Consider the following 11,679-nt stretch of genomic DNA (forward strand, 5'->3'; position numbering starts at 1 on the left):
AGGAGACTGGGGCTCTGAGAGGCTTACTTCGCTGCTCATTTATTAGCTAGAAAAACCAGAGTTTACACCCAGGTCTGGCTCTCTCCAAACCTCCTCCTTTTCCTTGGCGTTGGCACACTCCTTGGCACACATCTTTCATGCCCGTAGCACCAGTGCCCACCGGGAGTGTGCCTATGCATCCTAAATTCCATCACGTCGCGCAGAACTCCTTCTCGAGCACCAGCCCTGCATTTTCAACTGCTTGTTAGAAATTTCCAAACTGGGCCAGGCATGGTGGCTCATGCCTGTAATTCCAGCACTTTGGGAGGCCGAGGGGGTGAATCACTGAGGTCAGAAGTTCAAGACCAGCCTGGCCAACATGGTGGAACTCCATCTCTACTAAAAATACAAAAATTAACTGGACATGGTGGTGTGTGCCTGTAATCCCAGCTACTCAGGAGGCTGAGGTAGGAGAGTTGCTTGAACCCAGAAGGTGGAGATTGCAGTGAGCCGAGATCACACCATTGTATTCCAGTCAGGGCAACACAGCGAGACTCCATCTCAAAAAGAAAAAAGAAATTGTCAAACTGACATGTCCACCATACTCAACTTGGTCAAAACTCCGTTTATTTCTCACTGTCCAGACCTGTCTTCCTGCATTCCCTGTGTGGCTAAATGAAGCCACTCCACTACCCATCTCAAAATCTGAAAGTCACCCTTGAGTGTTTCCTACCCCACACCTCTGGCTCTTTCAGGCCTTCTTAATTCTCCTCCTTAAGAACTTCTCAAGTACCTCCCCTTTCTTCCTGCTCCTGCTCCACTTCCTTGGGTCAGACCCATGTCGTCTAGGGCAGGGGCTGTTTACATAGATAGACCCCTTACTGACTGGCTTGCATACTTGGAGTCTTGCCTCTACAGTTCATCATTCCCCTGCTGCAAATCGGTCACTGGCTTCCCAATATCTCTAGGATGAAGTCTCAGCTCTCAGCTTGGAGTTAAGGCTTGTACACGCTGCCCACAACCCCAGCTTCCCCTGCTCTTGTCCATGAAAGTGACTCTCTGGTCCCCTTGAACCTGTTGCCAGTCTGTGGACGGGTAGAGGGTGTAGCACACACAAAGGCCCTAAGGTGGGAGTGAGCTTTGTGTGTTTATTGAATGGAAAGAAGCCCAGTGAGGCTTAGGGAAATGACTGGAGGGGAAAGGTGTGAGCTAAGGCTGGAAAGGCAGCTCAGGTCCTGAGTATACAGGGCCTTGGCCTTGTGCCTATGACAAGGAGGTTGGGTCTGGGAAAGGGAAGGGTGTGCACAGGGCACAGGGCCAAGCTCTTTTTCCTGGCTAATGAGGCCCTGTGTGCTCAGGCCCTGAGCCACCTTCCCGCCCTGGGTCACACCTTTCCCTGCTACTCATATTGCCCCAGCCACATGGACCTTCTTTCTATTCAACAAATGCACCAAGCTCATTCGTGTCACGGGGCCTTTGCACGGGCTGGGCCCTCTGTCTGGAATGCCTGTCCCTCTGCTTCTCTCATGGCCTGCTTCCTTTTATCCTTCGCACGTTGGCTCATGCAGCATGCTTCGTCTCTCTGGACCACAGTCACCCATTTGTTTCTCAGTACTCAGTACCTCTGAAATGATCTTGCTTATTTATACAGAAGTTGTGTCTGCTTTCCCCGTTAGCATGTCTGTTCCCTGAGTGCAAGGGCCTTCTCTGCTTGCCTTTTATTTTATTTTTTGAGACGGAGTTTCGCTCTTGTCCAGGCTGGAGTGCAATGGTGCGATCTCGGCTCACTGCAACCTCTGCCTCGCAGGTTCAAGCGATTCTTCTGCCTCAGCCTCCCAAGTAGCTGGGATTACAGGCACCCACCACCACACGTGGCTAACTTTGTATTTTTAATAGAGACGGGGTTTCGCCACGTTGGTCAGGCTGGTCTGGAACTCCCGACCGTAGGTGATCTGCCCACTTTGACCTTCCAAAGTGCTGGGATTACAGGCGTGAGCCACCGTGCCAGGCCCTGCCTTTTATTTTTTATGCACATTCCTAGCGTCTCAAACAGCACTTAACACCCAGAGGTGCTTGGGGAATATTTGTTCAACCACTGAAGCTTGGACCAGTGGGTTACTCAGTGTCTATTCCGTGTGATATTGAAGATGATGATAACATTTCTTCTGTAGAAGCATGAAACAAATTCTCGGGAGCTCAGAATGGTCCAGGTGGGGTTCGGTTTTATCTGATGTGTTCAGGGTGGTCTTTGCAGAAGAATCAGAATCAGAATGCCTCTCATAGGAAGGACAGAAAGTTGCCCGGGCGAGTGGAAGGGGAACGAGGAGGTTGACGGGGAAAGGGAGGTCGGGAGGGTAAGGGCACTCCAGATGGGGCCCAGCAAGCCACAGGAATGCAGATGTGAGGGAGAGCACAGGATAAAAGGAGAACGTTTAAAGAGCCTAAAACATGTAAAAAGAGAACGTTTTTGCGTAAAGTTTTAAAAAACTGGTTCATTTCTAAATCTGTATGGTGGAGGCAGCGATATTATTTTATTTTGTGTGTGCAGGGAAGGTCTATTTATAAAGGTGTGATTACTCTGTTACTCGTTTTATAAGTGGGTTTTAATGTGTATTAAGCAAGAAAAAAGAGCCTACATTGAGTTGTGAATAGAAGTCTCACAGAGATTCTGGGCAGTGTGGTGCTGTGGTTGGTGTTATTCTGATGTGCAGAATGCTCTTTTTTTTTTTTTGAGACAGAGTCTTGCTCTGTTGCTCAGGATGGAGTGCAATGTCATTGTCTCTGCTCACTGCAAGCTCCGTCTCCCGAGTTCAAGCTATTCTTGCACCTCAGCCTCCTGAGGAGCTGGGATTACAGACATGCGCCACCCCGCCTGGCTACTTTTTGTATTTGTAGTAGAGATGGGGTTTCACAACGTTGGCCATGCTGGTCTCTAACTCCTGACCTCAAGAGATCCGCTTGCCTTGGCCTCCCAGAGTGCTGGGATTACAGGCATGAGGCAGGATGCCCAGTTTCTTTTTTTTTTTTTTTTTTTTGAGACGGAGTTTTGCTCTTGTTACCCAGGCTGGAGTGCAATGGCGCGATCTTGGCTCACCGCAGCCTCCGCCTCCTGGGTTCAGGCAATTCTCCTGCCTCAGCCTCCTGAATAGCTGGGATTACAGACACGCGCCACCATGCCCAACTAATATTTTTTTGTACTTTTAATAGAAATGGAGTTTCACCATGTTGACCAAGATGGTCTCGATCTCTTGACCTCGTGATCCACCCACCTCGGCCTCCCAAAGTGCTGGGATTACAGGCGTGAGCCACCACGCCCGGCCCTCTTTTTTTTTTTTTTTAAAGTAATTTCAACTTTTATTTTAGATTCAGGAGGTACATATGCATATTTGTTATATGAGTATATCAGGTGGTGCTCACTGGGGTGTATGAATGGGGTAAGTGACCCCACTGCCCAGATGGGGAGCATGGTACCCAACAGGGAGTTTTTCAGCCCTTCCCGCTTCCCCTCTTTCGCTCTAATATCAGCCTTGGCAGAGAACTTGTGACTAAGAACGTTGTGATGGAAATGAGGAGATCTGAGTTTCTGTCCCACCTCATGGTGTAACTGCTATATAAAGTTTGAGACCAGCCTGGCCAACATGGTGAAACCCCGTCTCTACTAAAAATACAAAAATTAGCCGGATGTGGTGGCACGCACCTGTAATCCCAGCTACTTGGGAGGCTGAGGCAGGAGAATCGCTTGAACCCAGAAGGTGGAGGCTGCATGAGCTGAGATCGCACCACTGCATACCAGCCTGGGTGACAAGAGCGAGACTCCGTCTCAAAAATAAATAAATAAATAAAATAAAGAAGCCTTGGGTTTCAATGAGGACAGCCACTGAAGGGATGGGCCCTGAATGCCAGAACATAGCATGATGTCTCACCAGTGGCACGTGCAGAATAAAGGGACATTCAGGGAGAAAGAGAAACTAAAGACTACATCATAGGAGGCTTTGAGTGCTCCCATGAGAAGACAAGAGCCAAGCTATAAATGAGCGATTTCTCTCCTCTCCTCCGTGCTGCCATGCTTGTACCCTGCCCCTGCTGACCTCAACACACACTACCCCTTCCCACGCCCAGGAATGACCGCTCTCCTCCTTCCACCTCTCCCCCATGCCCCGCTTTGGTGACTGCCCCATGCTGTACCCTGCAGTCTGTGGCGTGGGACATAAATGCAGACTATGTCCCTGCAGAGTTCTGTGGGTTTCAAGTACAATGTGGTTTTGGCTTTATCTGCAGTAGGAAGTTCTGCCCTCAACGGGGAACAGAATTGGAGCACCTGATGGAGGTGTGCTGGGGGAAGGAACGGTTGGGTCCATTTGTTGTTTTTGGGGAAGAGAGGGAGAAAGGATGGCTATTTCCGAACTTCCGTGAGGCAGGAGGATCTCTCAGGTTCCCACTGAAGTGATGCCTGCTCCACGTGGGCAGGAGGTATCATGCCATCTTCCTGACTCAGTCGTTTCTTTTTTGTTTGTTTGAGATGGTGTCTTGCTCTGTTGCCCAGGCTGGAGTGCAGTGGCGCAATCTTGGCTCACTGCAACCTGTGCCTCCGGGTTCAAGCAGTTCTCTGCCTCAGCCTCCTGAGTAGCTGGGATTACAGGCATGCGCCACCACATCCAGCTAATTTTTTTGTATTTTTAGTAGAGATGGGGTTTCACTGTCTTGGCCAGGCTGGTCTTGAACTCCTGACTTCGTGATCCACCCACCTTGGCCTCCCAAAGTGCTGGGATTACAGGCATGAGCCACCACACCTGACCAATATTTGTATTTTTAGTAGAGACAATGTTTCATCATGTTGGCCAGGCTGGTCTCGAACTCCTGAGCTCAAATGACCCACCTGCCTTGGCCTCCCAAAGTGCAGGGATTACAGTCATGAGCCACCTCGCCCAGCACCTGACTCATTCATTTCTGACAGCGTTTTCCTTGTGCTCCCCTATCAGGACAGGAAGAGATGTCAGCAGGAGGGACTCGCCGTATGAAAACATGGGAAGCATCTCACTGCCCCCTAAATGCCAGCTCTCCCTTCCCGCTTCTCTCCTCTGGTGATTGTGGGACTTTAATCAGCCCATTTTCCATCTTCTGCGACGGTCAGTGTCTTAGGCTTTAGTGGAATTGGCTGTCAGAGCCTTCCAGGCAGGAGCAGGTGCTTTGATTAGGCAGCCCTGATTGCAGGTGCAAGGGCTGGCCCCGGGGCGTTGCTGGCCAGATTTGTGACTTAAAGGGTGGTCTTTGTGTACTCATTGTACACCTTAACAGGCAGGTTTCCAAGCGAATGTAAGCACATGGAAGACAAGATTGGCCAAAGTGAGCTATAAAGTTTGCTGTCCAGGGGAAGCATGATCTGAAACCTAAGTGGATTTTGATTTTAGGCCTTTAATGGGATTTGTTTAAGGAAATTCTCAGTGGATGTTATTCTGATTTGTCCATTAAAGCCCTGTTTCCTTAAACAAGGTCTGTTTCAGAGGAGCTGCCTTCTGTCATCAGTTGGAGTCAGGAGGATTCAGTGTGTATCTCTCGCAGTAAGGCTGGCCAGCTGAAATACCCTTGGCCTAGGCGTCATTGCAGGTGCTGGGGCAGGAATTGCCTGCCCCCACCTCCCCAGCTGTCTGTGCCAGCAGTTGTCCACTTTTTCTACCTGTGTGCACAGACCCAGCCAAGCCCTAGGCCCTGTTCTGGTTTTGGGTGGGATGGAAGCCCAGAAGGAAACACTGCCTGCAAAGGCACAGGTGTCCTTCTCACCCGCAGTGCCCATATCTCTCAATCCTATTTTAGACTCCTTGGCCTGGCTTCTTGGCCATTTGTGGCTCAGACCTCTGGCTGACTTCCTCGCCTTCCCCCGTGGACTCTTGAATGGGGTCTGGCTACCTGGCCGCGGCCAGTTTCTCATCTGCTCTCCTTGGCCATCGTGGACCTCTTTGGTTCCATGTGGCTCCCTCCCATGTGGCTTGTAGGAACTTTTTAGGTGTCGTCCAGCCAGTCTCCTCATTCCTGCCCTTTTGGTTTAGCTACTTGGGAAACTAAAGGAGCAGCAAGATTTGGGGTCCTCTTCATGCCAGGAGTGGCAGTTGCAGGGGTCAGGGTTGACACTGGATGTTGGGTAAAGCCCATGAAGTTAAGGCTGCAGGGAACTGAGATTGTACTACTGCACTGCAGCCTGGGTGACAGAGACTCTTTTTTTTTTTGAGACGGAGTCTAGTTCTGTCGCCCAGGCTGGACTGCAGTGGCATGATCTTGGCTCACTGCAACCTCCGCCTCCCGGTTCAAGCAGTTCTTCTGCCTTGGCCTCCCGAGTAGCTGGGACTGTAGGCATGTGCCACCACAGCTGGCTAATTTTTTTGTATATTTAGTAGAGACGGCGTTTCACCGTGTTGGCCCGGCTGGTCTGGAATTCCTGACTTCAGGTGATCCGCCTGCCTGATTACAGGTATAAGCCATCCTGCCTGGCCTAGATGCTATCTTAAAAAAAATAAAAAGGAAACAATAAGAGAATCCATCCAGCCACAAAGCACTGGGGTTTTCACACTGGTGTTGTCTTGGTCACACTCATTCTCCTGGGGAATCATGGCCCGTGCTGTCTTTTCTTGTGTAAAGGAATCCCTGCTGATGGGATCGGCGAGTTTTCCAGGAGGGGGTAGGGTCTGTAGTGCAGCCATGCCCTCCAGCCCACCTTTAGGACTCACATTTGTGAGAGAATCACATCGTAAGCCTTTTCCATTACTGTGAAATAGTTCTCGCTCTGAGATGCTGAATCCCTTGGCCCATCAGTGCCACCTGAGAAGGAAAGAAAGCAAACCGAGGCCCAGTTAGAGCCCAGAGGGTTCCCCAGGCTGACTCAGGGCTCCTTCAGTGGCAAAGGCCAGTGGTGTCCTGGGACCTTCCTTGTTGCTACAAGGCGAGCCCTCCCTTCTCTGCCAGATTCCTCAGAGCAGCCCTGCACCTGCTCAGAGTGGCTGTGTCTAGGTGACACACAGACTCTTGCCAGGAGGACCAGAGTGAAGCTGATAGGATTTGCTTTGTCACCACCAAAGGATGTCTGTGGCTGCTCGTCCTTATTTTGGACACCGTATGGGGAGAGTTAATGGAGATTGCACGTGCTGGGTTCCCTTACCTGAGATGCCCTTCCCCTTTATTCCTAGAAAATCATCCCCAGGCTTCCGACACTGGGTTCACCTCTTGTTTTTTAAGAGACAGAGTCTCACTGTGTTGCCCAGGCTGGTCTCCAACTCCTGGGCTCACATGTTCCTCCTTCCTCAGCCTCCCTAGTAGCTGGGACTACAGGTGTGTGCCACTGCTCCCAGCTTGGGCTCACCTCTTTGAGGGCGTATCCTCTGTCACTGCTCCTACTGGGGAGGGAGGCCCCAGCCGTGTCTTCATCTCAGAGTCCCATGTACACAGCACAGTGCCTGGCTTGTGTAGAGTGAGTCACCAGCATCTGTTCCCATAATCAGCGCTGTTGAAGAGTTTTAGCAGAGGGTGCGGAGTATTTTTCCTGCCCAGGAGCTCAGAGGCTCTTGTGATGCATATAGCAGGGGTGAGAGGGAGGTGGCGCATGGTTTTAGGGCGGGTTCTGGGAGGAGGCTGGTTATTGAGACCTCAGGATATTTTGTCTACTAATCCTCTAGGCAGACAGACCTTCCTAGACAAATGAAAAGACCAATCAAGCCCAATTACTCTGAAAAATTCTCATTGATTTCTCCCATCATCTTGTCCCTCTACCTCCCCCGTTCAAATTTAATGGAACACAGCTAGGAAGATAAATGACCTGGGCTCAGGGACTGTGAGACCTTGTGTCTGCTCATTACCTGGGGGCTTGGCCGCCCCTCTGTGCTGTAGGGCTGGCTGGGGCCTCTGGGGCCACAGTCCAGCAAGTCAACCTTTGAAAGAGTCACAGTGGCTGGAGCTATTGCAAGCGTTGTTACAGAGCGAGAGCAACTTTATTTTTCTGATGTCTGAATAGGGGTGTCTTACAAAGCAGGGGATATTATGGATGGAGACCCAGCATCAGGGGCTGCAATGCGCTTTGCTGTTGAAGGTTAATCCAAGAAGTGGAGCTTGTTTTTCCTTTGGCCCTTTCTTGTTTATTTTGATGGAATTTTTTTTTTTTTTTTTTTTTTTTTTTTTGAGACAGAGTCTTGCTCTGTCACCCAGGCTGGAGTACAGTGGCTTGATCTTGGATCCCTGCAACCTCCACCTCCCAGGTTCAAGGGATTCTCCTGCCTCAGTTTCCCAAGTAGCTGGGATTACAGGCGTGAGCCACCACACCTGGTTAATTTTTGTATTTTTAGTAGAGATGGGGTTTCTCTGTGTTTGTCAGGCAGGTCGTGAACTCACTACCTCAGGTGATCTGCCTGCCTTGGCTTCCTAACGTGCTGAGATTGCAGGCATGAGCCACCGTGCCCAGCCTACTTTTCATATTTTTAGTAGAGTTGGGGTTTCACCGTGTTGGTCAGACTGGTCTCAGACTGCTGACCTCAGGTGATCCACCCACCTTGGTCTCCCAAGGTGCTGGGATTATAGGCGTGAGTCTCTGCACCCAGCCCATTTCGATGGGATTTCTTAATGACTTTTTTTTCTAACTACAATTTGTCACCTTTGACTAAGAAGTAAGAAAAATACAAAATAATTCTGAGTTCCCCCTTTTTGTAAGGCAAGCCCCACTCTGTAATGGCTCTGTAGTGGGCGAGGATATCAGTGCTGGGAAGAGGCCGAGGAACTGAGTGTTCCTCCTGGGCAGAGGGGTGCCCACTGGAAGAAAGTGGTTGTTAAGCAATTGTGCATCTGGTTCACCTCCACCAGCCGCACATTAAGCCTATTGCTTCCTTTGTTGATTTCCACAGTATGTCCAGTGATTCTGTCTATAGATACCTGCTCTTGGCATGCTGATATGAACAAGCCTTCTCTTTGTTCATTTATTGACTCATTTGCTCTTCTCTTAGCAGCTGCATTCATTTCCGATGTTGTAGTTTGCTGTTAACAAATCACTGCAGACTTGGATGACTTAAAACTACAGAGATTTATTTTCTCAGTTAGGGAGACCATCAGTCTGAAATCAGGGTGTCAGTAGGGCCATCCATGTCCCCTCTGAAGGCTCAAAAAGAGAATCCTTACTTGCCTCTAACTAGTGTCTGGTAGCTGCAGGCGGTTAGCATTCCTTGGCTTGTAGCCCCATCACTTCAGTCTCTGTTTCTGATGTCACCCGGCCTCTTTGTCTCCTCCCCTCCCCTCCCTTTCTCTCTCTCTCTCTTTCTTTCTCTCTCCTTCCTTCCTTCCTTCCTTCCTTCCTTCCTTCCTTCCTTCCTTCCTTCACTTTCCTTCCCTTCGTTCCTTCCTTGCTTTCTTTCTCTGTCTTGGATCACCACAACCTCTGCCTCCCAGGTTCAAGTGATTCTCCTGCCTCACCCTCTGGAGTAGCTGGGATTACACCATGCCTGGCTAATTTTGTACTTTTAGTAGAGATGGGGTTTCACCATGTTGGCCAGGCTGGTCTCGAACTCCTGGCCTCAGGTGATCCGCCAACCTCGGCCTCCCAAAGTGCTGGGATTATAGGTGTGAGCCACTAGGCCCAGCCTCTCCTCTTCTTATAAGGACATCATCACTGGCTTTGAGGCACTCCCCAATCCAAGATGGCCTTATCTTTTTGACCTCTGCGAAGACCCTGCTTCCTGCTCCCCAGAGAGGCCCTAGCTGTGTCTTTATCTCAGGGTCCCATGCACGCAGCACAGTGCCTGGCGTGTGTTGGATGAGACACCAGCATCTCTTTCCATAATGAACTCTGTTAAGAGTCTCAGCAGTGCTGATGAGCAGAATTCGGAATCTTGGAGGGAATCCTATTCATCTCACTGCCGCTGGTGTTTATGCAAAAGCTTAACGGGTGCTAGGCGTTGTGCTGTCTACTGGGAATATATTTAATACTAGTGTGCACTGGCAGGTGTGGCCCTGCCCTTCTAGATCTTGCAGCCTGTTGGGGAAGGCAGTGGTGAAGTCCTCACACAAATATCCAGTCACCGTCCAAACCTGAGTCTCTCTCCTGTGGTCTGCTTTCCCAGCCCTCCCATCCAGGGGGGTGTTTTCATCTGTACCATACCCAAATCTCCACTTCCGATGTACAGAGACAGGACGCACCTGATTTTGTATCTTTGCTCAGAGCCGAAGAGGGCAGGGCTGTGTTGCTGGTCCCTACCTTCCACCCACAACCCACGCCTCTAACTGTCTTAGGGTTTAACACTGAGCCACACACTCTCTCCAGGATGCAGTGGGCCTTTGCCTCAGCAGGGCACTGCGGGTCGATGAGCAAAGCCCTTCTCCTAGAATAGAGATGTCCGTCACTTCTAACACACTCCAGCTCCCGCAGTTCAGGCCCCGGCATTGGAATTCCAGCCACTGCGGCCACCTCATTGGCTTTCAGCATCCGCTTTCATAAATCTACCAGGAGAAATATTTCTCTTCGACTTCACTTAGACCCAATTTTTCAAAGCTGATCAGCATTGCTGATATCCTGATGGATTTCCTCGGCGTTACAACCTCCTGCAACATAATCCTTCGGGAGGGCAGTATTCCTTTTTTTTTCCCTCTAATAGGCACAGGCATGCAGGTGACCTTTTGAAGCTTGGATTTTGTTTAAGAAAAAAAAGATGTTAAAAACAAGGGCCCTCGCCGTGCTGTCGCCCATGAGATGCGGAACTCTGTAAATGCTGCTGTTCCATGATTAGTGTCCGCTCTCCCAGCACAGTGACTCACCTGCAGCACGGATGCTGCTGCTTGTTGTTGCATTAATTACTGCAGATGCTGATGAGCTGCTCGCCCATTAATGGTTCCTAGTTCCTTACCGCTGTCTTCTCTGCCCTGGAGGGCTCTGCCTGCTCCTCACTAATCCCTTTGTGCCCATTCTTTCCCTCTTACAGTCAGGTCTCCACCCAGCACTCAGAGCGACTGTAAAAGCGCAAATCACGGCCGGCCTGGGCGCAGTGGCTCACCCCTGTAGTCAATCCAGCACTTCAGGAGGCCGAGGCGGGCAGATCGCCTGAGGTCAGGAGTTCGAGACCAGCCCAGCCAACATAGTGAAACCCCGTCTCTACTCAAAATGCAAAAATTACCTGGGTGTGGTGGCAGGTGCCTGTAATCCCAGCTGCTCGGAAGGCTGAGGTAGGGAATCGCTTGAACCTGGGAGGTGGCGGTTGCAGTGACTCCAGCTTGGGTGACAGAGCAAGACTCTGTCTCCAAAAAATAAAAAAAGAAAAAAATCAGATTGTGTCAGAGCCAAGTCCAAGGACCTCACCATACACTTCCAGGATCAGGGTCCTGGCTGCCCCTCTGGCCTCGTTTACTGTTACCCCGGCCCCGTTCCTTCATTCCTCGTTCTCTTCCTCACTGCCTTCATTGCAGACCCTCATACATCCTCCTAATCCTGGCAACTCCTTCTCAGAACTTGGAGTACTCCTAGAATTTACAGCCTGGTGGGGAAGGCAGTGGTTGTTCCTCCTTTGCTGACTTCCCTGCTCAAATGGTGTCTCTGTGGGAGGTGAGCTCTTTTTCCCAAAGGCTACTCTCCATCTCCTTGCCCTGCCGTCCGTCCTTCCTTCCTTCCTTCCTTCCTTCCTTCCTTCCTTCCTTCCTCCTTCCTTCCTCCTTCCTTCCTCCCCTCCCTCCCTCCCTCCCTCCCTC

At 50.5% G+C, this 11,679-nt stretch overlaps 1 protein-coding gene across 7 annotated transcripts in view; it reads left to right on the plus strand.

Moving 5' to 3' along the window:
* The window catches only part of SLC39A11 (solute carrier family 39 member 11), a 448,139-nt gene that overhangs the window by 171,234 nt on the left and 265,226 nt on the right, over positions 1-11,679 (plus strand). The gene's annotated exons all lie outside the window — the stretch shown is intronic.

The sequence above is a fragment of the Sapajus apella genome, unplaced genomic scaffold, assembly GCF_009761245.1.
Source record: "Sapajus apella isolate SASKATOON/1434 unplaced genomic scaffold, GSC_monkey_1.0 scaffold48, whole genome shotgun sequence".
Classification (NCBI taxonomy): Eukaryota; Metazoa; Chordata; class Mammalia; order Primates; family Cebidae; genus Sapajus; species Sapajus apella.